Source organism: Poecilia latipinna, unplaced genomic scaffold (assembly GCF_001443285.1).
Source record: "Poecilia latipinna isolate Pla-1442-1.1 unplaced genomic scaffold, P_latipinna-1.0 Scaffold2, whole genome shotgun sequence".
Lineage (NCBI taxonomy): Eukaryota > Metazoa > Chordata > Actinopteri > Cyprinodontiformes > Poeciliidae > Poecilia > Poecilia latipinna.
The window spans coordinates 324167-350392 of record NW_015112618.1 but is presented as its reverse complement, the minus strand read 5'-3'; the positions used below and the strand labels follow the sequence as shown (position 1 = coordinate 350392).

The 26226-nt window shown below is 37.1% G+C and overlaps 1 long non-coding RNA gene across 4 annotated transcripts in view; it reads right to left on the bottom strand.

Moving 5' to 3' along the window:
• The window catches only part of LOC106952137 (uncharacterized), a 136065-nt gene extending 122837 nt beyond the window's left edge, over positions 1 to 13228 (bottom strand). For 3 of the 4 annotated variants that reach the window (XR_001425926.1, XR_001425935.1, XR_001425930.1), the window contains exons 1-5: positions 13111 to 13228; positions 8691 to 8825; positions 7143 to 7213; positions 6926 to 7009; positions 4998 to 5074 (exon numbers count right to left, since the gene is read on the bottom strand). This is a non-coding gene — a long non-coding RNA (uncharacterized LOC106952137). The remainder of the gene's footprint in view (positions 1 to 4997; positions 5075 to 6925; positions 7010 to 7142; positions 7214 to 8690; positions 8826 to 13110) is intronic. The other variant, XR_001425943.1, reaches the window with a different exon arrangement.
• Positions 13229 to 26226: the final 12998 nt, after the last annotated feature.

Below are 26226 nucleotides of genomic sequence, written 5' to 3'. Positions count from 1 at the left end.
CAAGAACACCTATTTTTTGTTTTTAATTTTTTTTTTTTTTTTTTTTTTTTTTTTGTGTGTGTGTGTCTCTATAATCTTATGGACACAATATGGTAACTCAATCAACATGAAAAAAAATTACAGGCAACATGACAAGAGAAGGCTTGTGTTTTTTCTGGAAATCCTGTTTTATGAATAAAGTCAGTTATTAAAATGGAACTGACTCTAAAGACAACTCCAAGGAGTTGTGTGGTGAAACTAACATTATTTATGGAAGTGTCTGGGGTCATTTGTTTGCATCTATTTTATGTGGGAAAAAACTCTGTCCATATGGATATTAAATTCCATGCAGGGACCATTACAAGTTCAGGAAATTAAAACAAAGCTTATGCAGCCAAAGGCCGTCAGTTAATTCTTTGTAGAAAGCAGCTCATTTTTCATGTCTGGCCCGTTTTATGCTGTTCTCCGAGATAATGTGGGTGTAGCAAGCTGGAAAAATGCGTCCGTACATTTTATTTTAACTGTGTTTTATGTGTGTGTGTGTGTCTGTGTGTGTTTCACAAGCATTTGTAGTCAAGCAACTGGACTAGCCTGCATTTTGAAACCACATGATGACAGCACCCAATGAAGTCAGAGTAAACAACAAGCCAGTCCTCATTACCGATCGCGTGTACTTTTGGATTTATTTCACATGATCACAAACCCCCCTGCTGTTAAGAGTAAATATTCTTGTGATACGTCTTTGCATGGACTTTGAGCTGCACTCTACCAGTGTGGCTTCAGACTCAGAGTTTCTGTACACAAAGTGAAAGCTTTCCAAAAACAGGTCTAAATCTGCCTCCTAATTGTGGAAGAAAAATGTTTAAAGTTTGTAGAACCACTGGTGTGATTTTGTTTCAACAGTAGTCAGAAAATGGGTGCAGCTTTGCTGTAATATGTCAACAACTCGGTGGAAAGGCTGTCACCTGGCATCAAACATAACTGATTTTTATGAGTGTGTGTTGAAACTGACAAAACTTTATTTTTTTCATAAATTTAGCAGATTTAAAGCTAATCTAAATCTGATGCTATGTAGGGAAAATATGAAACAGATAGTTAATTTATGACATACTCTCAAAAGGTCTGACTCAATACAGTGCAATAATTACTGCATGATCATTGTCTGTTTTGAGGTTAAACATTGGATTACATTTTTTTTTTTTTTTTTGTAATTTGTACCAAATAATAGTCATGTTGGGGGAAAACAGAATGGTGGATTTTTTTTTCTTTTAATTTATAGAATATATTCAAGAGTGAATTTCAAGAATAGAGTTGAAATTTGAGAATTAATTAAAAATCTTTAGAAGGCTTGTGAGCAAAAATGTAAGGCTGTTATATCAAAACTCTAAAGACCAAAAACTGTTTTAAAATAAGTTTTGAAATGAAAAGCAAAAAGTATATTAACAGAAAACATCTATGTAAATAAAGTTATAGATGTAAAAAAAAGATCTCCAGAATTGATCAATTGAAACAAAATTTCACAAATTCCAAACTCAGCTGTTATGTTCTCTGTTTACTGGCAAGCTGGGCTGCATTCACATGGTGTTGGAATTTCCCATTTTCTGAGTCATTCTGACCTTTTATGTTTATAATTCTGTATTCTCCAATAATACCAAAGGCTCTTGAACTCTTTGCAAGTATCACTTAGGAATGGGAGCGCTTGATTAAAAAAACAAAACAAACTAAATAAAATAAATAAAAAACACCCACGCCACCAAACATGTTATCTGTGCTATTCGTCATTATACCGAACCGATAAGAATGTTGTCATAATTTCTTGTTATATGTCACCAAAAAGAGGACCCAAGTGTCTTCACTCAGAAGTGGAAAAAAAAGAGCTCTTTTACACTTTTGACACTTACTTCAACACAGAATGGCACAGATTTCCAAGAAAGCAAATTTATTTTTTTTTTAGCATTCTCAATTCTCAACAATAAACTAAAGGTTCGCATTTGGTTTATTGTTCTTTGCATGTCTACTTTTCTATGGGCATATGAATGTGATCAATCCCACTGCATTCGATGAACCACAGATGTGTTTACATATAGTTTAAGTTATCTGCATGAATTAAAAGCTCGTCTTCTGCTAATCTACTCCGATTCTACCTACATAGAAAACCTTGAAACAAGGACATTCAGACCTGTAGAGGGCAAATGGCGTTTGCAGTTAATAAAATTATTACTGATAACTTCATTCAGAAAGTGCAGGACAAGGTTGCATTCCTTGTATCATGGGAACAAAATATTTTGTTCAAAAACACCAATTGCTACCTTATTTTGAGGTATTTTACTAGGTTTGTTAAACTTATGGAGTCAATAAACGTTACATGTTTCATTTAGTTCACCCTGGGACCTGCTAGTCAAGTCTGATTTTTTTATCAGCAGTTTATGTTGACAGGCCCCAGTTATGTTGAAGGGTTGTTGATTCTTATTGCTGTCCAGCCTCATTGCACACATTCACTTACGCTTTAATTTTATTTTTTTACTGAACATTTTTCTGCTTATGTAACGCAGCCAGAAACTACTTTTATCACCATCTCCAATTGCTTCAGCTTTAGTCTTGATCCCCTCTCATTAGTCTGCAATGGTAAAACAGGGATTCAGTAAAAAAAAAAATAAAAAATACAGAGCATCATTAAACACAGTAAACGATATACTTGGAATTATAGGAGTTCCATAAAAGGACTGGAAGAGTGCCAGAAAACCTATTTAATTCCTCCAGACGCAGGTGTGAGCTCCTGCAACAAATCACCCTGTGCCAGAGGTCTAATTTGTAAAAGAAAACAACGTAATGCGTATAAAGAGCTTAAAATGTTTGCCGAACAAAGGCAGATGTTCTATAGTAAGATATACGAGAACAGAAAGCAATGATGTCAAGCTGATTAGCAATTTGGATTTGTTTCATTTTATCAACTCGAGACACGAGGAGAATGTAAATCGATGAAAACACCGAGGTACGTTGACAGAAAAAACAAATAAAATGCTGATTAAATGGGAACTTCAGTATAAAAGCCAATAAACAAGCAGAGATTAATTGAAATACAGTATCACTGGTTGAAGTTAAATATTTGGACAGTGGGTTCATGTTAGGGTTTTTCAACGTTGAGCTATGAATTTTAAGCAGATCCCACAGACACATAAAGAGCTTAAAAGCATGAATAAAAGAAGAGCCTCTCAGCTTGTGATTATAAGGTTTTATGGCCCTTTTCTCTTCTTTACTTTCCAGAAGTGGATGTTAGTTGGGACTATTCATTTTATGTGGATGTAATTCTACAAAAAAGAACATTAATAATCCGCACATGAATATGACAAATGGCTCCGTTCAGATTTTGTAAAATCTTAAAATTTCCTAAACCTTGATCAGACAGGGTGAATTAAGCAAAAATTGTTTGCCAAGAAAAAAAAAAAAAAAAAAAAAAAAAAACTTTTTTGGGGGGACAGATGTAAATACTCTCTTTGTGTACACATTTAGCTGATGTGATTGGAACATAGCCGTGCTCAGGAAACTGAACCGGTGTTTAACTTGGAAGGCCGACATGCTTCAAGGCTGCCAAAGTGCTCGGAGAACCAGCTCACCTCACCCAGCCTGCCGTAAATTCTCACCCTCTTCTCGTCCCTCGCAAGCTCTGAAGTCGTATTTGTTTTCCACATTTTGCTAGAGGTGACATTCACTGTACGAAACCGTTGCCTAAATGCCAACTTCTGCAAAAGTGTGATCTCAAGGCGAAGCACGAGACGCTGGATAACAGGGCTGGGGACAGCGGTCTCTTTAGTGCCATTACAACAAATCCCACCCCTGAGAGTACATGCTCTGGCCTGTCATTTGTCTATTTCACATTATTTTTATTTTAGTTTTTAGAGTAGGTGCAGTAAAACCCGAGTTGCCTCTTACCCTTCAGAACTTCTTATTTCAAGCATATTGCCTAAATCACAGGAGGTATGTTGGAAAAACAGGACACCCCATAAAATCCTGAAAATGGCCTCCTGTTTTAACATACTCATGGGGAACTGAATCAGACGCTTTTAAAAACAGAGCTCGCTTTGGAATGACGAATAATGAAGCAAAGTTCAGGGGCACTTTATCGGTCTTCTCTTTAACTTGCATTGATTCGGCAGATATTAAAAGTTCTCTGTTTTCAGACAAATGAGACAAAAGGTAAGGTGAGGTTACAGGTATGATGAGACAGAGAAAAACAAGGGCAAAGGTCTATAGAGTCAGGGAACACCTTTACTTTAACTGTCCATTTTGTTGATTGGCAAGCGGGTTAAACTCTCCCCTTTTAATCTTGTTGTTTGAGTGATTAGAGGAAGCCTGGATGAGAGAGGGAGGAAGACAAAAGGACAAACTAAAATAAAAGTATATTACGAGAGTTAATATGAGATCATAGAGGTTGAAGTAATTTAATAGAGAATGCAATCTCTTAAAGTGCTTTATGTAGTTTCCCGATTTCTTCATCTCTACCTAATGTTATTTTAAACACATAGCATGCATTGCTTTTGTTGATTTATTTATTTATTTATTTATTTTTATTTTTTATTTTTGCTGACAGTTTCGACAGTAATAATCCTAAAGAAATTCTTGGTGGCAAAGTGTGAGAATTTAAGTAAATACCGGTGAAAACTATTTTTGACACTTTGAGTTGAGACTATATATATTGAAACTAGCTCAATAGCGACAATCTGGTTGTCACTAGCGTGAGCCCTGTTAGAATAATTTATTTCAGACAGTTTAAGAAGTATTGAAAGGAAAGCAATTAAGCTTGTTTTTCTTTCTTTTTCCCCCCCTTTATTTTGCAACCCAGTGTTAAAATAAGTTGAATCTGGTCAAAACTAATAATTACCCATCTCCCCCCCCACCAAAAAAAAATAAATATTTTATTTAAATAGGAAATTCAAAAACTAAGATCGCAAAATCCAAAATAACAACTCACAAGAGAAACACAATGAAACAAGCTTGTGGGAATAACAAGATGATCTTACCTGTTTAACTGAGTTATTAAAGCTGGAGAGTTGACAAATGAACAAGGAGCAGGTGGTTGATCAGAAACAAAGTGGAGCTGTGAGGGAAGGCAAATACGAGAAGTTAAAGGACGGAATTATGGATTTTCCAGGTCCATCAAAACACTATGTTATCTTCAGATGTAATGAGAATCCTGTCACATAAATGTATTTACATCTTAAATAAATTTGACTTGCCTTGAAGTTGGCATTTATTTCTTTAGAAACCTCCTACCCTTTCAGACACTCAATCATTTTGCTTGCGTAAAATATTCGCCAGAACGGATTAAAGCCATGCCCATGGAGAAGGGCTTTTTGATATGCTCAGCAGACACACACATCAGGTGTTTGCTAATTGCTGCTGCTCCTAGTTTGATGGGGAAGGCATGAGGGAGGGATGCTCCATCAGGTGGGGGATCAGCTGGGGACTGAAGCTTCCAGGTAGAGCTTCAGGTAAATAGACAGCACATCATATGACGAGTCACTTAGGCCCCCTCCAAATTACATCATAACATGATATAAAGCTCAGAAAAGTATTATTTTGTATAATACCCCCTTTTAAGCTAAATTAATGGGATACATTGCTGAAGAACACACAGGGAACAAGTGAGCAGAATATGAATACATATGAAATACGGAAAGAATTAGGAAAACTCAAAGCTAAAGTCGCACAAATTATTTATGAGTGATATCAAAACATGGATTAAATATGCCAACTTTAGTACAGCAGTTCCACAAGCTACTTTACAGCAAAAAAAGAGTCTTATTAAAGACTATAGAAAAGCTAAGCATGTTAAGATAGCACACTGTCAAAATATTTTAGTAGCTTTCCTGTATGCAGATCCAGTAAATTCTCATGTACAAAATCCATGAGGAAAAAAAAAACAAATGCAAATGTTTTTTTTTTTTTTTCCCCTTTAATTCAAGCTGTGACCATCATATTTTGTCCCCGACTCCAATTTGACTCATTTAGGATCAAATATCTACGGATAACCAGTCCAGAACCAGATTAATGGTCGCTCAATCAGTGCTATGTAGTATATACTTAAAAGCTTAATTCAAAATATTAAAATGCCAATATTTTGTTCCAACATTTGTTTTAAAGGGTTTAATAGGTTAGCACAGTTCATTTTGCTAGTAATTTCTGCCTACATAAATAAGTGTAAAAGTCTGAGTAAAATTTTGCTTTTACAGTTCAATGAATGAGCCAGAAAAATAAGTATCCATATTTTTTACAAGCTCATATGGTTCTAATGTCGACCGTCTTTCGTTGCATTTGTTTTCAAAACAACATCCCAGACCATATCATTCCTTTGGTCATGCCAGGCCTTTGTTCAGCAGCAGTAAGCAGAATCAGATCCACCCTCAGAGTCCCAGTGCATCAGGCAAGCGGGGACTCTCTCGTTTCATGCTGTAACTATGAAACATGCTCCAAGTACTTGCAACAGTTCTGCTCAGAGCCGCAGCCGCAGTGTTCCCTCTAACAAGAGACAATTACAAACTTGTTGTAAATCATGGCTGTGAGCATTTGGGAGTTTTCAGAATGTCCAAAAGGTTTGGGATGCTTTAGAACTTGAATATCTGAAATATACATAGTTATCTTTTTTTTTGTCGTGGTACAGGCAGCATACCACGTATAATATATTATGCACCCAAGAATCCCTTTGTCACTTACAGATAGTGCTTCTAGCAATAGAAGCACTGCCTAGCATCACAATATTGATAACCAAATTATCTGTGACTGCAGTCTTTCATGTTGACTTTTGATTTAACATCACAGAGCGTGTAAAGTCAAAAGCCGTAATCAAATTATACAATCCTTTACTTACTTATCACACTGCCTGTGCACGCATTTTATGTACAGATAATAGATTCCAGGATGAAAAGCATCGGATCAATATTTTTATTACCTGTTGAGATCTTTGTAACCACATTAAGGAAAGCCTCTAGCATTACAGCTTAACCTCTTTCAGAGATGATGGGATTTGTTCCACCTGTGTGTGGTTGCAAACTAATTATTGCAGATGCACAAAATTAACAATTCCACATTTTCTTTTCTGACAACCTCTTCTCAATTTCACTTATGCAGACTGCTGGAAAGAAAGTCTATTTTATATTCACACACACCTTTTCCATTATGCCCACACAGAAAAGTCGAAGGAGATGTCCATCCTTTGGAAGAACGTAGAGTCACTGAGCTGCACAGAAAGGAAGTCAAGTGAGGGATTTTTTTTTTTTTTCCTTTTCCTGCCATTTCACTTTTTTTTTTTTTTTTTTTTTTTTTTATGCGTCTTTGTACACGTGGCCCGGGTGGGGAGGGTCCCAAGGGCCCGGCGGTGAAATAGTAATATGGACCATCTGACACCTGTCAAAACAGCCCTGTTAGTTGAGCGTCAAGCCCTGTCAGCTCACAGAGGAAAGTGCTATGCGGGCTCTCAATTTCCCCCTTTCCCTTTAAATCTCTCCCCTGTCCCTCTCGTTCTCCTGCTGCATATCCCAACTTTTACTCCCAAGACTCTGGTAGAAATTCCCTCCTTTCTTATTCCAATTTTCCCCTTTGGAAAGACCTCTCGGTCTCCCCATTTTCTTGTATCTTCTTCATTCTCAGACTATTGGTTTGCTTGAGACAAATCAGATCAACCACCTCACAAACTGTGATTTGTCCAGATTTGTTCTTGTGACTAGAAGAAGTTTAGAAAACATGTGGAAATGGAACAGTATGTTCCTTTTCCATTTTCCCTCTTTTATTAAAACACCTCATCTCTTATATCCTATCAATTAAAAACCTGTGCTAGAATAATCACCAGAGAGACCAAGGGCAATTGTTTCCAGTGTAAAGTCATTAGAAGTTATAATGAGCCTCAGTCAGTCTCAAATGTTCCTCCATTTTAAAGTCACCCTTCCTGGTCAACGATGTATGAAGAGGAAAGCCTCTAAATCACCTGAGCCTTTTTTGTCCTGATCTTCCCGACTAGATGTGGTATCCGATAATATGAAACGAGAATAACATCGGAAATTAATATTGACAAAATCTTCTTTGACTTTGTCTGACTTTTGGCAAATTTTTTACACTTCACTAAGTTTCATGAATCACATAATGGGATACTGGGGAGGTTCCTTACAATTTGAGTTGTGTCTAAAACACAAAATGTTAATGAGTTTTGTTTCAATTTTTAGAATATGGACTGAGGAGAAAGATGTTGAAAGCTTGACATAGTGTTGTATAAGCTACCCGCTGCTTTAAACTTCTCCACATCTGAGTGTCTTCAAAATGTTGTTGTGACATAAACGTTATAATATTTAAAAATGTTGATACATTGAACAGTCAGGAAAAAAAAAAACAGAATAAACTATCCAGTTTTAATGTGACAATGTGTCAAACAATTTAAGAGATATGAATACTTCTCTGCAAATTTTGCCACTGACAATACAGCAATTGTACTCCATCAACTGAGAAAAAAGCTTGCAGGAGAACTGCTGCTTGTTCACAAGTAATAGGAAAGGTGGAAATGTTCAGCTGTAAATGTAATTGCCTTGGTTAGATAAAGAACAACCCATAAGAGAAGGTTCATTTCTCCTCTCCACATTTTCTCGCTCTGTCTCAAATTGTACCACTCAGCTTGTCCTGTAAGACGACTTTGCAAATCATTCAGTAGGCGAGTTACATTTAACTACCTTCAATTCTGCATCAGGTTAATGGACCTTGGAACTCAGATGTACAGTTGAAAGGTGTTTCTGATGTGATCCAGAGGCTGCGCTGATCGAGTAAAGAAGGAGACGGAGCCCTTGCCAGCGTGGCTGAGAAAATCACTGCAGACATTGCAATAAAGAATTCTCTGCATTAGTGAGAGTGTATAATAAAAACAAAACCCCAATCAGAGTTAATGACGTTGTATTAGAAGGTATTTATTGAGAGTAAGGGAGACAGCAGCTGTGACTTCTTGTGCTTATAGTGAGCAAGTGGTGGCAGTTAGTGGAATTTATGGGCTTGCAGGGAAATGAAGTTGGGAATAGGTGTGGCTGTGACGACAGTGAAGGGTCTGCAAGGATCCAATGTAATGTAACTGTACTTTACGCAAGTTATGAATGTCAAGAAATTCTTTTATGAACCCTGATTGTAACTGGATTAGGAGTGTTTTTTTTATATGCAGCAGTTACGCCTGATGAAAAATGAGAAAGTAGTCTGAGCAAGTCACATAACAAATGCCAGATTTCACTGAGATCATTGAGAAAAACAAAGCATTCCAACTTGTTTTCTGTTTTTTTTGCATCACAAATAGACAAAGTATGACCAAATGTCTCTGGGTCAAATGATGCCGTTATGCTTTGAGAGCACACCAGTGCCTTGTGTGTCTTGATCTCCGTTTCATTTGTCTGCATATCTGTGTAACCACGGGGGTGGCCGGCTCACATGGCCACCCTGCTCAGTGCAAATCGCTGGCGCCTGATGGGAGCAAATAGGAGGCCTTTAAATAAAAAGAGGAGTCATAATGTTGATTCTGGCTTCTGCTCTAGATTTTTGAGAGGAATTGGATCTTTGTAAAACTTTGTTGCAAGTATTACTGAATTAAGCAGTTGGAGTGATGCTGCTATTGGCCAGAAGTAAGATTTCACTAAGGTGACTCAGCCACTCGTAAACAGCTATTAGATGGGGATTTTCTCTAGCTCAAATTTGTCTCTCGGCTTGGCAAGCCAGGGAACGAAATGATAGTGTGGCACATGTACAGCTTTCCACCTATTACATCATCAACAAGTCATTCTGTGATGACCCCTCTGGCTGGACTGTCCAAAATAACAAGGCTTGGAATAATATGGCTTAGCACAGAACTCAACTTCTCTCAAACTTGCATGTTGGCCTCTCAGGTCGTCTTCATGATTATGCCTGGAGGACCTGTCCATAGTCGGCCACAAAAATGCCCAACTAGGGAACAATCCAACAACTTAATGTCAGCAGTTTACAGCTTTTTCTCATTCCCGTTTAACCTCAAAGTATTAAACAATGGTTTAGATTTTGCTAAACTTGCAGTCTTGAATTCTTGTCAAACAATCAGCTCAAATTGTTTCTAATCCAGAAATATCATATCCCACTGCCTGACAGTGCCTGTTTTGATTTTTGAATGAGAAGGCATATTACTTTACATTTTAATGAGACAATCTCTCAACAGTGTCTGCAGCCTGGCAAAGTGTTTTCACCTCTGCAATTGTGTCCACACTTCAGAGAACAAGTCATTAACAAGATCCAACAAAAAGCAAGTAGCAATAGTTGTTTCACGGCTTCATTAAGTATATAAAAAGAAACTGAAAAGCAAACTAGAAAGTAATTTTTGGAACTTCTGTCCAGGCCAGACCTCTTACAAACCAAATGGAGGAAACTCAATTTATTGCTTATTACCACAGTTTTCTGAACACAACCTTGCTGTCAAGACATCTTAAAAACAACATCGCCCGTTACCTTTCCTGTTTTGGCATAAATAAAAGAAAGGAAAAAAATATAACAGTGATATGTTTGTATTGTATGTTTGATATTAAAAAAAAATCTGAGTTTCACCTTGAAAAGATGAAAAAAGAAGCCTCTGACCCCCGAGTCAGAACTGCAATAGGTGAAAACAGTTTTCTCAACAACCTAACAAGACCCAATATGCTTTTACAAAACAGCTCCACCATAAACCAGCAGAGAAGAACTGCTCCATAACCTGCCTCTGATCATTTACAAGTCACAAATCAATTTTACATGACTGTTGTAAAAAAAAATATGTGTTCTTGAAATACCCATCTCTGTCTTGGCTTTTCCCCTTTACATTAATGCTAAACTGTTTAATGTGTTTTGTGTAAATAGCTGATACCAAAATTTTCTAAATGTGCTCTGCAACAAGAAGTCCAAATACTAGCTGTTGTAGTTGTGCTGCAGCTAAAGCACCAAGTCTTTAGTGGTCTTAAATTCCTATGGTTGTATTTTCTCCACATAGAAATAACATAGCATGTAACCCAGCAAATTAACATTAAAAATATGTTATACTGTACCATTATGTTATTTTAGTTTTTTTTTTTGTTTTGTTTTTTGCAAATATTAGATTAACATTCATTCTGAAATGATTGATAAAAAATAAGACTCATTAGTCAAAATTTCCACTGCCTATATTTTTGCCAGAACAAACCCAATCACCTGTTTTTTTGCAAACAGAATGTATAATTAATATTTAAAGTATTTTTTTTTTAGTCGTATGAGATACAAATAGCTGTTGATATATATTTAAATTGCTTATTTCCATTTTGTTTCAGTAATCACAGCTCCAAGGAGTAAACACGTTTTATGGATTATTACTAAATCTTCTTTAGTAATTAAATTCTTATGGATTACATTTGCAAACAACATCATTAAACTATTTTTGTTGCAATGAGAGTTTAACAAAAAAATCAACAGAAGATGAGCAGTAATGTTGATGCATAAAAGCTGTAGGCATGCCTGCTCACGGTGCTGACTGACAGCTCTCGCTGAATGTCACTCCATACGTCTATTGCCACATTTTAAGTTGCTCCAAGCAAATGAACCAGACAAGTCAGATGCTGGAACTGCATAGCAAATCTGGTGAAATCTTCATAATGTGTCTATCACATCCTGAGCCATGACAAAAACAAATGAGACATATCTTTGAACTGAGCACAATAATCAACTTTGACTTGAGAATGAACAGATACAAAACATATTGAGAAATGTGGCTGTTTCAATTGGCACTGTTAGTGCAGTAGCATTGGTTTTGGGACTACTGTATAGTGTAGACCAAAAGCCCAACATGATCTCAAGCTCACTAAACAAACACAGTGACAGGAGAAAGAGAAGGTCAAGGCAGACACAAACAGCTGATACAAGCCCCTCTGAGAAGACTGGTCAGGAGCTCCCAGTTGTACTGATTAGTCCCACATCAGGAAGTGGAAGGAAGCAAAAACAGCAGAGAAGACAAAACAGTAAGCCCTGCTAGAATGGGAAAGAGGCTTTGTCGAATCAAACCGCACCATCAACAAAACCAGGCACTGAGTCAGAATTTAACCTGTCCTGGGATTTTTACCCACTGTATAAATTGTATAAATACTGTAATCATGGTGGGCTGCCATGACCAAAAATGTTTAGGCTGTTTTGTGGTCCCAGTCCAGCCCTGCTCATTGAGCAGTGCTCAATATCTTCTGGTCAATAATAACAAGAGGCTTTACCAGCATACATTTCTGTTGGAATAAAGCTGATAATGAGCCAAATTACATTGTGCTATTTTGTGAAGGGATAAATTATGTACCTCCTGTTGGTATATTATACCAGCTATACCAAGTAGCTTACATCAGCTAAAACTATAGTCTAGTTTTATGAGTTATTTTAGTAACTCCCTTTACGAAATGAAACATTGTGTGTATTAATTTATTCCTTTCTGTTAATATTGAGGATTTCAACTTAAAAGCTAATGAAATAACATTTAGGATCAGAATATTACATTAGGCCGATTAAACAAACTAGGGGTGCATCCACTTTGACGAAGGTCATCCCACTGTTACCAGCTCAGCAACTTTCCTTCTGTATTTAGCAACACTCAGACAAAATAAGAATTTGCAATTGGTGCACCCCTAAAAAAACATTTATAATACAGAAATGTGGGCTAATGAAAAGTAGGTTTAATAACTGCTTAAAGGTTGTTATTTTCAAAACGTACTTCGAAACTATGTAAAAAAAAAAGCCTATTCTTCCACTAATGTGTAAAACTAGCTTTATAGGTAGCTAACAGTGGCTTTAACAAATACTCACTGTGAATGTTCTAAAAATAAAGAACACACAAAAACATAATTGTATTCAAGTTACAAACACTGGAATAAATCACACTCACACAAGTTAACATTAGAAATAATACATGAAAAACAATGCTTCTAATCCAGTTAAATTAAAGTGCTGCCTAAATGACCACAAATAACGGGTAGCATGAATCTAATTTGCATTGGAAATACAATAGAGATGCTAATGCTAATTAAAGTGTTGTTTTTCAGGGCTAAACAATATAAAATACCTCAAATAAGTGTCTAACACAACAACAACACTTTATATCGACAGAATACTCACAGACAGATGTTTCCTGGTAGCCAGCAAAGCATATTGACAAAGTTTAGCACTGCCGAAACAGCCTTACTCAGGAACTTGCCCGAACTACAGGAGCCTTTTAGGACAAACTAAAACAAACTCAAACTATAGGGTGCAGTACAGAGCCTCATCATTAGATATATTTTAATTTATTATTAAAGACTGTATTCATTGAAGCACGTTTTACTGAAATTACTGTTAATGGAACCTGCAATAATAATACATTAAATTTAACTGTAAACTAATGTACATTTTACAAATTAGGTCAAGGAACATTTACTAATCCATTCAGAAAAGCTTTTCACCCAAACTTCTGTACAATCAGAACCATGACAAAAAAAAAAAAAAAAAAATGAAAGTTGTACTGGAACAGTGACAAACAAGGCTGGATGAGGACCCAAGTTTTCAAATAACTTTGTCTAACAACAAAATGTTGTCTTTTCTATTCTTTCTTTTTTTTTTTTTGGCAAACTCATGGGAGAATCCTCATTATAAGCACCTCAAGCAGAACTCACCAGAGAGAAGACTTCTGCTATGGAGGATTGCTCAAACTTTGAGTTGCCCATCCGACATTGCTAATTAGGAGGCAGAAACCTCCATTGCTGGTGTTTCGTCAATATACCGCACACCCTTCAGGCTCAGTGTGCATGACAGGGTCGCTGAAGATCTGTGTGAGTCAGTGAAGCATACTGCCCATGTCACACAGTGGGTCACTGTTTTTACTTAGCTGAGCTTTAAGTCTTTATCAGCCTCAAACATCAGGATCCAGTAGTCACACAAATTAAAGGGCAATTAAGGCCCTGAAACAGCTTAGGGATCAAAGCAGACGACAGGAGGAGAAGCCACTCTGGAGATTTACAAAGCAACAACAGTCTGGTCTAATAGGAGCCGAACCAATGAAAATATATTGTTTGATAATATTTGAACCAAAGGAGGTTTGTCTGAAAATGGGCCCCATATTGCTAAGCAACTTGTCAGATATGCTATAAAACAAGTAGATAAACACTGTTTACATATACATAATATATGACAACTCGATAGGAGGGTAATTCAATTTTTTGACTTGTCAAGGATTAAAAGTAAAAGAAAGGAACTGGTTGGATGGCCTCCAGTTTACATAGATTTTTACTGCTCTGAACCTTCTTTAGGATTCCCATATCTCGTTAATTTCCTTTGACACAACCGAGAACAAATAACAGCTTTTATCATCCTTCACTTTTGTCTCCTCGCCTTCTGTCTGCCAGTAACTCATGCCAATCTCAAACCAGTCAAACGATTTCTACAACGAAATGGGCTTCATGGATTAAAATGCAATTTGCTACAGTTAATGAAAATGTGCTCTGTATAAATACATGGGCGCTTATTAAGTTGGGGTTTGGGAGGTGAGAGCTGGCTTTAAACAAAGACAACCATCCAGTTCTTTCATGTTTGCAGATGGGCTCTGCTGCGCCAAGGAGAAATGCAATAGCACTGACTAATTTAATTTTGATATGCCCATAACAATATCTGCCTGAGTGCATGCAGACTTGTTTGTCTTGGTTGCGAAGATGTCCTTTAAAGACACAGTTCTGTGAGAAACGCGGGCATGTTTTGCAGTTTAAGAACGCCTTTGATTTTTGCAGCATCCACCTGTTTTGCCTCAGTCTCTCAAGGAACAGCTACAAATTAAACAAGCTTTTACTCTAAAACAAAAATCTGTTATTCTGCTCTGCCGTGAGACAGAAAACATATGCGTGTGGCACACTGAGAAGCACACCCGTTTACTAGACGGCCACGCCTGTCTTGTTAGGATTCTCCTTAACCGCATTTCTCAGAGTGCCGTGTTACTTATAGAAATATGTCCCAATCATCTTGAGACTCCTCTATGTGACAGCCATACTACATATGCTAATGTCTTCAGATCAGTCTCAAGCAGATTCACCCTATGAATAGTATATCTCTTGAGAATGTCTATACAGCTCTATTTATCTGTCCATGAGCCCATTTGTCTGTGTGGGCGTATCTTCTTGTCAGAGGAAATGTTTTGGACAAATGTATGTGTACTCACATAGACTTGCATGCTTTGCGATGCTTCCCACAGACCCAAGCAGCACAGAGATATTAATTTGTACAGGGAGCACAGTGTATGCAGGCTCATTAGGCTTGCGCCGTTACATGAGAGTGATATAACAGGCTAAGGGTTAGGTTATATCCACTGAGAGGGTGTGTGAGCGTGATTCTGTGTTCTGGGGTTTGCTGAGAATGTAGAAGGCCCTCTGTGTGAAAATTTATCTGTCTGAGAGCATTTGTCTGTCTGACTATCCCCTTGGGTGTGTGTGTGTGTGTGTGTGTCCAATTGTACAAAAATAAGGGACTCATGTCTCGCCTTCCTGACACAGATAGGGTTTTGTTAAAGTGTTAAGTGGAATGAACTCTTCAGTCTCCAGAATAATTTATTTTATAAAAACAGATAATGAGTAAAAACCTTTAACAATTCCTCCAAACTAAGTCAGTAGACTGCAAAATCCTCTCAGCCATTATTAATGCCAGCTAAAATCATCCTGGAGAAAAGTCATTAAAACTTTAAATGGCTAATCCACATTTTGGAAGAGTAGAAGCACAATATACCAGATTAATTTGAGATTCAAAATAAACAATTTTAGCCAAACACCACAGTGCATTCATGATTTCTAGTGATTTCTAGCATGGTTCTCTAGACTTTAGACCAGGGGTCCCCAAACTTTTTCCTGCGAGGGCCACATGACTGTTCCTTTTTCTGGTCGGGGGCCGGTCTTAGTTTTTCGAGAAAGAAACCTTAGAAAAGTTTTGTTGACAGGGGGCGGGGGGTGGGGGGGGGTATTGGATTACTGCCGACGACATATTCGCGTTTGTAGATAGATCTTTACCCAGAATGCAAATGGAAAAAAAACGTGAGCGAAACGGTGACTAGTACTGACTAGTATATATTCCATTGAGGGAAACTAAGTTTCATATCTGCTAAAGAGCCCCCCTGGTGGTTGAAGAAAAATCCACATATAAAGAAAAAAAAAAAACACTGAATGCTCTCTGGTATTGTTCAGGGGGCCGGACGAAATGAGGAGGCGGGCCGTAGTTTCGGGACCTCTGCTTTAGACCTTCTAACTGGATTTTAGCTAATTTCATTTTTCAAATCATCCTCAATAATTTTAAACCACAAGAATATGATTTCTATTTGAGTTTTAAAGAAAACAATTAAATGGAATTAACCTAATCAAACTGCTGTGGTGATGATGATGGGGATCATCTCACATCCTGGTGTTAAATTATTGATTGAAACTTGACCATGACTGGGTGCTGTGAACATAAATTATCACTCGCTGAAATGCAAACCCTTCCTGCATTAGAAAGAACTTGGGAAGTCATAAGTAATGACACATCTTTATTGGTTTTCCTAAAGTTCATAACACCAGCTACCACTGATTTAAATAGTTAAGTGGCTAAAGGACGGGAGGTTTCTAGGTGTTGGCAATCTGGTATTTTTATTGATTAATGGTCAAAGCCATGTTTAGTGTTGAAAATGTCAGTTTGAAATCTGATAAACTTGGTGGCAAAAATAAAACAGAAATTCAATCTTTCTATATCTGGAATCCATTAAAACTCAGACAGAGTACATGGAAAAGTTTGCATACCTCTGGAACCCTTGAACATTTTGTCACATTACCACCACAAACTTGTGCACGTACCATAGTTTTTATACAATACAACAAAGGTCAACGTAGCACAAGATTTTAAACTGAAAGAAAACTTATACAAGGTTAACAAAGCTTTTTATTAATCATTTTAAAAAAAATCTAATAGCATGCACTTTGCATTCGATACCACTAATAAAAATGCAGTAAGTCAATATTTGATAAAATCACCTTTTCTTGTGATTACAGTTGCTAGTTTGATAGGGTATGTCTCTATGAGCATTGTTCTTCTGAAAGGTTTGCACATAAACACATGAATATGCTTTTATCCAGACTGTTCCATTGCAGCAATAGATGTATGCTTTAAGAAAATGACAGTTTTGGGAAGTTCACAACTAGAAGTTTTTATCAACAGATTCTGCCAGCTGTGCTGTTGATCTTTTTTAAACAATCTTGATCTTTATTAAACAGCTGGCAGAGTAACCATAGCCTTTGTCCAGTCTTACTTTTAGGCCACTTTTAGCTGTAACATACTTTTATCATTTCCAGATGACAGATTGAATGGCCATCTGACATCTGATGTATTGAAAACTTGGTATAATGTTTTATGTACTAATTCTGTGTTAAACCTGTACACATCTTTATCATTGCCCTGCCTTCTGTGTTTATTGATCTTCATTAAGCTAGACTTTTCCAGAATGATTGTGTCTATACTGTTAAAACAACTGGTTGCTCTGGATTACGCCCATTTTTGTGTTGGTCTATCACATAAAATCCTAATAAAACATATTAAAATATGTGATTTTAGTTTGATGACGTGAAAATGTTAGAGTGTCTTTGGCAAGACACTGACGGTTTTGCCCAGAGCAAAGTGTTAATCCTTGTATATATTCAGGATGCTGACATAAACTTCTCTGTCTGGACGTGGGACCTAAAATAAAGCTGCTAATAAAGATGTCTGAGGTGAGAGACCATCAAAGTAAAGCTCAAGAAGAGACGCTGGGAGACCGTGCTGTTTCAAAGCAAGGGGGGGCGGGGTTTCGTTTTCTGGCAAAGCCACCAAAGAGATGCATGTTAAGGGAAAGTGAGACATCACAGAGTGTAAACGGATCTGCCCTAACATTATCGTCGGCATCACAGGTCTATCTATCTCATTGACAGGCCAGTGGCGTCAAGTGCCAGGGGGTGTGACACAGCTGACACAGGAGTGTGCCCCACTTTCACACACACATGCATGCACATAAAGACACATTAATTACTGCCAAATACAGACACCCCTGTCTCACATCTGGAGTAAGAGGGGTTTAACCTCATTGCTATCCAGATTTTGAGGTTATAGCAGGAAGGATTAGCCAGGGCCATTTTTTAACTTAAATTGATTCTATCTATATGAGCTTGTGGCACTTGCATGTGAGGTCAAGATCGTAAAACTTCAGAATGTACAGTTGCTTGGGTGCAGGGGAATCCATGGGGCCTCTAGCCTATTTGTATCCATTGGTGTGTCAACATGTTTGCCTGTTTGTGGGCATGCTTTTATTTTACGTTTCATAGTTTGTCCTTTAATAAAGGTTGGATTACAGAACAGGTATCCTTTATTTAATTCCATCTTTCTTTCCTTTTTAAGAAGCATGCCATTCTAAAGTCTTGAACATATATAAATTTACTGTGTGTAAATGTTTATGTGTGTGGGTGGTGGTAGTAGTAAAGCCAAAAGGCCATGAAGCAGCTGGGACTTCAACAGCCCTCAGTTGACCATATCTCCCCCCAATTCATCCTTGTCATGTCGCTGTGTGGACTTATGACTGTTTGACTTTTCCTTGTAATGAAAATTCCACATGTGGCAAATCAGACATGGCTGATGGGAGCTGTCGTCACCACACATCCTGGTCACAGACACACATTCAGAAAGGGAAAAAAAAAAAAAAAAAAAACTAAACTAAAAAATGCATTGTAATGTATTGTGAGCTATAAAAACTTTCCATTTCTTTTACCCATACTACAAAGTCAAGCATTCTTTTTTTCAAAAACAATGTCAGAGTCTGTGTTTGTCAATATTCCTTCATTATCGGCCAGTCACCGTGGTGACAAGAGGATCACTTCACAGCCACACACCTTCTATCGAGCTGCAAATCGAACAAAGCATACAACCAGAGCATGCCCCACCAGCAAACAAGTCTTGTCTTTGAATGTAAGTGTTGATCACTGCTTTGTGTTTTGGCATCTGTTCCTGCTTCCTTTCTATTTTTTTTCCCCTGTTCTCCCGCTTTCCTTCTTCTCTATTGTGTTGGCAGTGGATGGTGAAGATGGGATGGGATGAATCTCTAATAGATTTGTCTCGGAGAGCAAAATGGAAGGAGGGATCGTTGTTAACATTATAAGATATTGATCGCTTCAACTCCATTTCCCAAGGCCCTGTCACACAGAAGCCATTACTCGCAGCAGTCAGCCCCACCACTGCTCAGTCACATTTAGAGGCCCTTGTACAGCATGTCTATGCTGGTTCAACATGTTCATTTCTTATGACCCTTTCAACCTTCTTTTGTATGCCGCCTTTTTTGCAATGAGGACTTTATTTTTACTTTATCAGCATTAGCATTAACAAAAGATGGTTCTGGTGAGATGTTGACGGTGACTAATGGACATGTGCAGCATACGTTTTATTTCAAACTCTGATTTAATTAGAGGAGTTTATGTCTGGATACATCAATTTACTTATCAAGTTCATGACAAGCAGCTGAGAAAAAAGACACCATTGTCTTATAAAAGCAGTTTTCATATTTGAGTAACACTTTTTGGTGTTGGTTAATTACTGTTGTGCCTATCAAATAAATGTATATCACTGAGCTTTTCCATAGTTTGTTCAGTAACAACTACAATATTCAATATAGTCTAAGAGTGTAACTCACAATTATTAAGTCAACAGAAAAGCACGTATGATTTTCTGTAAGTTTTACAAATAAAAATCTACAAAGTTCTTTTTTAGATACCCCTAAATAAAATTCACTGCAATCTTTTGCCTCAGAAATTCTCTCAAGTTTTTATATCTCAGAAACACAAATATGTTTTTTTTTTTTTTTTTTAAATTGCAGCACTTATAAAGTGCACCCTGAATTAGTTGACTTGACTGAATGACTTCTCAGCAATGTACAGTGACTGAAATAATGAGGGTTCCCTAATTATCAAAACTGAACTTTGGCTAGAATGAAACCACATTTAATTTGACCAATCTCAGGATTGTGAACTGAGGAATTCAATTGGAATTAAATTAAGTTTGTTAATTTATTTTGTGATGTTGCACATTTATTCAGGCATTCACAATAAAAAAAATGTTTCCAGTTAAGTGTAAACCAAAGTTGATGTTCACTCAAATCATGTCTCTTTGTTTTTATGTGTTTCACAGTATCTTAGCTACTTATGAATCTAGAGTGACATGTATCCAATAGTGGATTACTCTTACATAAAACAGTTTGAAGTTTGGCAAACAATGGCAAAAAAATGTGACAAACCTTAAGGGTTTTAAATAACACATCAGTTTACATAAAGTCTTGCGTGTGGATTGAGAAACTCGAATTCATCTTGTACTGAATTTCACACATTTGAATTTACTTCTTTGCCCTCTCTAAACTGCAGGTGGCAGAGTCATCAGACAAACTTGTCAGATGTGCCGACACCCCTTCACCACTTTAAAAATTTTGATAGTTGTGACTGAAGTTGCAGATGTGTGGGAAAAACATTGGATGAACATTTATAGATTACATTCCCTATTGATCATTTATCTGCAAAGAGTAGGGAAAGTTGGGTTTGTCCGTCTGGGCAACAGATGTGCCTCAACTGCTCAGTTTCCATGAAAAGAACTGACAGTCCTGAAACATCTAAAGACGGTGGACTTCAGAGCAACTGTCCATGCTAATATCTTTGACAATGGATCTCTTAGGATGGTCAGACTGCAAATCTTATCTGCCTCGTCTTGAACTTGCTTGGGTCAAACTTCAAGAATGTGTGTATGTGAAAGTTTAGCTGTGTGCATTATGTAATGCTAAACAGAATCTTTTACTCCAGCGTTATTTGTCCTCACAGAGAAATTCATAAAATATATATATTTTAAGGCTTCTTTTTCTTCAAATCGCAACTCTCTATTTACAGCCCTGTTACTAAAATGGCACAAATTGACAAGTAAAAACAGACTAAAAGCTTTTGATCCATCATAAATGTTGAATTCAATTGCCTTGGCCCTTTCTGTCAGAGCCCATTTGAAGTCCTTCTGAAGACTGATGATCAGAGCCCTCCAGGGTCAGGAAAGATGCGGTTTTCTATCCCTCCGCCATGACAAAAAAAAAAAAAAAAAAAACCTTTTTGATCTTAAAACTGAAGTTGGCCCTGCTTCTTCCATCAGCTGAATGATGGTTTGGATAATGAAGAGTGAATCCTGATTTATTAAATATCAATTTCCTTGACGGTCACACATCATTATACAGGTTATCCATCTCTTGTGTCCGATCAAAGTGAAAGAGAGATGAATTATCAGCTTCAGATCTCTCGTTGATGTACTTACTTGATTTCCAGCTTAAACACAAAGATTTGGAAGTGTCATTGTCAATTCTATATTTACCTTCTGTGAGATAGTTTGGTTGCAAAGCAGTGCAAGTTCTTCATCATACACATGTATCCAGCTGCTTCTGCTTGTATGCAATATCTACTGAAATATCATAGCAATGACCGAGTAATGCTTTATCTCATGTAACTCTTTGCAAAACCTCCAACAGTGCTGATGAAAATTAACCCTACACTATAAAAAGCAATAGGTGGAGTTTACTCAAACAATTAAAGCAAACTTGTTGCTTCAAAAAATGTTGGTTTTCAAAACGTAAAAATGTTAATATGTCCAAGACGTACATCTTAAGTTTACACAATTCAACTAAGTTGATAATTTTGAGGAAGTTGTACTCAACCTAATTAGTTCTCCTTGCTTAAAAATTATATTCAAACTTGTTGCCTCCAAATTTTTATTTTGAATTAACTGATTGAGTAACATTTGTGCAATTTTAGTGAGTACAACTTAATAAATCTGAGTATCTTGTAATTACAGCCACAGATTACAATTTACCATTTGTAGTATGTTCCACGAGATATAAACAGAAAAGTACTTAATTGAAACAGTTCCTGCTTTCCATTTGTTTCTCTGCTCGAACTTTGACAGAAAATATAGAAAGCAGTGAACGTTTGCTCACTTTATTTCAGCAAAAAACAAAAGAAAAAATGAACACGACATACAAGAAGGCTTTGATTTAAGATGTGAAAATAGCACAGTGATACTGTGCAGTGCTTTTGGTGGCTGCTTTAAAGTTAGATTTCTAAGAGCTGAATTTTATTGCTTATCTGCTGGTAATTTAATGAAAATAATCAACCGATCATCCAGTTTCACATCCAGACACACGCTAAAGGTTTTGGGGGCATTATGCAAAAATCAACATTTTTTAGTTTTATATCATGTTTTAACGTTATTCTGTCACCAAACACATATCTGGAGTGTTGGTTAGACATACTAATATGCATGTTTGAGGAATCCTTGCATCTCTCATGGCAGCCATTTGGAGCTGCCTTAACACCTATTCATACAATGCGCCACCTTTTTACCCAAACCTTCACCATTTAGCTTCAATGCACAGGTGCCTGGAGAATGTTGATGTAGTGAAAATTTGTCTTTTATCATTACAAAACCTAGATCCATGAGATCTAAAAAAATAAAAATAAAAAGAAGAAGAAAATATATGCACTGGGAGAACATGCAAAGTCCACACTGAAAGCCCGTGCCAAGATTTTGGAACTGGCAATGTGGAAGCTGTAAGGTAATACTGCTAACCACTTAACCCACCATGGGATTTTGATGATCGCTTGGTGTACTTTTCAGATTATGAAGCAATTTTTGCAAGCCACATTTATTTGATTCATAATAAAAAGCATTTAACTTATTGACAACTGTGGGAATTTTGTTACATTACATATACGTTTCTAGAAATTGTCATTCATGAAGCAATAGTTGAATAAATGTCTTAAGACTTTCAACCTGGTCATGCTAAAAGTGAAAAAAAGCTTGTTGTAAAACATCTGCTACGTCATATTTATTTGGGTTATTTAATTTTCCTTTGGGATCAATAAAATATTTTTGAATTTGAATGTAAAACATAGTTGCTGTCTATATAATCTAGAGCATCTAAATTTCACCAGTTGACACATTACAAATTATATTTTGTGCTTCTCCAATTCCACCAGGTGCAAATCTTTCCTCCACAATCCAGTTCTTTTTCACCCAATCTTCTCTCCACCATAACATCCATAGTCCCTCAGGGGAGGCTGCTGTCCTTGAACTTGGACCTGGGACAAGAAAGTAATTTGCTGACTGATTTGGAAGCTACCTGGCCCAGCCAGTGGCCCTGACCTTGTGCAAGCTGTGGTGAATTATAATTACAGATGTCAGAGTTGGGTAACAGTAGCATGGCTGTTTTTTCCTGGGAGATGATCTGTGCCAGCCTTTCCTGTCGGCAGTTCTCATCATGTTGCTGGTCCGCACTCCTTTGTGTAAAAAAAATCTGACGACATTGTTCATAAGCACTGAATTGGTACTGACCAGCACACATAAGCTTACTGTACCTGGCATGGTATGAAAATACAGAAGAGCAAGTTGCAAAAGCAGTCCAATATTCCAAAGATTGATATAAAAACATTCTCATAGACCAGAGAAGACAAAGAAATGTCAAAATATGTGATTTTTTTTTCTACTTACTATTTGTTTAGAATGTTATGGCTAATTTTCTTTGGAATACATCATGAGACATTCCATGATGAGCATCCTCATCATCATATCCCTGAAGAGCTATTTCTCCTTCCTTCTTTCCTGTGTGACAGTTCACTGCTTATACATTAAATGATCCTTTATATTCTTTCCCAAGGTCTCAAAGGTTTCTCCACAGTCTTTTCCTCATCTATCAGGTCTTCTTTTTACCAAACTCTCAGCAAAGGAGTTGTGCTTGAGTGAAGCATTATAATAGCTCAAGGAAATGGCCCTTCTTGAGAAACTTTCAGTGAGCTGTCAAAGGGAGAAGATTAATGCATGGCCAGGCTCTCCAGGGGATCCAGCATCCCCCTCACCAAGCTCCCAATTTAACACTAATTTATCCATTTCTTTTCTCTTTTCCCTCCATCTCCACTCTCATCTTCCTCACTTACCCCCCAAAAGTGTATGCACCTTCCAAACAAAAGACATGGTAACAAAATGACTTTAAATGTCAAACACAAATTAATCTATTTCAGTCTTAGTGTACAGATACATTGTTTGTATGTGCAGTTTTCTCAAGAGACAGCAGAGTGCTTTGAATACAGTGTAGTAAAAAAAGCACTCATTATCTTCCATTTTTAGTTCATATCACTCAGGCTGACAGAACATAAGCACTCTACAACAGCAGGTGGATTTATTCATTTATTTTTTTACATATTTAAACATTTAATATGAGTTTAAGTAATTCAGAAATATTGCAGGAGTATATGTCAACAATAAGTAAAGAAAATGATTTTATTTTTTGTGAAATGCAACTTTAAAAAGCAGTTTGCTAATGAGGGATGATAAATTGAGACTCCTTAGCATTTACGTTAACCTAAAATAACAAACAGAAACATGTGTTTTATTAATTTAGAAGTTACTATATATTTGGTTACCATAGTTAGAACAATGGAGTTTGGACTGTCTGAATTGCATTTGTGGTAACAATTTCCCAAAAGAGTGAGGAAAATGTGCCAAACCCAAGAGAAAGCGTAAACATATTTGTGCAAGAAGTGCCTTCTGTTCTGCTCAGCTAGTTATGATGAAAACTGAGTGGATTCTAGGTTCTTTAAACAGGTCAAAGCAATCAAGAAAAACTATAGTAAGGTCAATTAAAACAAGACAATGAATATTTTACACTTTTACTGGAAATGCTCTGGGTATGTGGCAAAAAGAATGAGATTACAAGTGGCCAAAAATATTTCCTCTAGAGATAGGATGAGAAGTTTGGGCATCCTGGAGGATCTCATAATAAGGCTGCTTCTTCTCCACATCGAGGATAGCCAGTTAAAGAAGACTAAGAAGAAAGATCTGGACACACTCGAGGATCTATGTTCCTCAGCTTGCGTGGGAGTAATTTAGGATTCCCCCAGTTTAGCTGTTCCAAGTGGCTGGGGAAAGGAAAGTCTGGATTTCTCTGTTTAGGCAGCTATCTTCAGGAATTGACCCCAGATTAAGCAGAAAATTAAGAATGGATCTATCCATGGAGGGATGGACAGATGCTCTTTAAAATCCCTTTGCGTAAAGCTGTAAACAATATTCCAAAAGCAAAAGCAACAAAGAAACGTGTGTAAGGAATTGATGGGTGCCAAAAACATTTTCGATATCACAGGAGGACTGAGAAGATGCTTCTTTGATGTGCAGAAATGACTAATTGCTGTTGAGGTTGAACAAACGGTTATGACAATTGTACTTGTGATCAGAGAACTGCATCAAAGCGCCTGGAAAAACTGTAAAATATCTAGTCAGTCTTTCATTGAGGTTTACTGGGGTGGCAAGCAAGCAAGCAGTCATTATGTTAAAGGGCACAAAGTGATGACAGTTAAGAAGAAAATAATAAAATCCCAGACCACAAACAGGATATTTCTTGCAACTTGGCAGCGGAAACTACCAAAAACAAACCATACTTAGTTTGCCATTGCAATTTTTTTGAGACCAGTTTAGGAGCATAATTGGGTTAATCTACTAAATTACTTTCGTTTTTTTTCCCCCTTTTGTTTTTTTTGCAGAAGCAGTAGTTATTTCATGTGCTTAAGTTTTGTCCCTGCACACTTAACGTGTTTATTGTTCATTATCTTATATTGCCCACAGGCTTAGAAAGATGTGCAATAATCATCTATACTCGCCAACTCTTCTCAATTTGAGATCACTCCACATTCTTCCCCCTTTGGTCTCCATGTGTCTGACATTGGATCAGTGACACACATGTATACATTTGAAAGCTGTGGACTATGGCCTATCCTTCTGCACAGCTGTTGAGAAGATGGGAGGATAATCAATCACTCAAACATTCCTCTTTCCCTATAGACCCCCTTTTCCACCCTCATCTTCTCCAGTTTTCTGAAAAGCGGGGGTAAGTCTTGGCGGGGTGCCCTGACTCTCTTTTTCTGCGTTGGACTCAGCAGTTCTCCTCAGGGACTGCTTGTTTGAACTTTTTGAATCAGAATTTGTAACGATCCTCAGCAAAGCATAGAAGATGCGGCCTTAACAGAGCCACGCATAACAGTCTAAGACGAAGACAGGCCAGATCAAACACACCCCTTGGGGAGTAATGATGAACCTCCAATCCCATCCACAGAGCGTGGCTCCATGTAAGACGCCTTTTGTTTCACAGATTTTTCCAAGTTTGTGACCTCG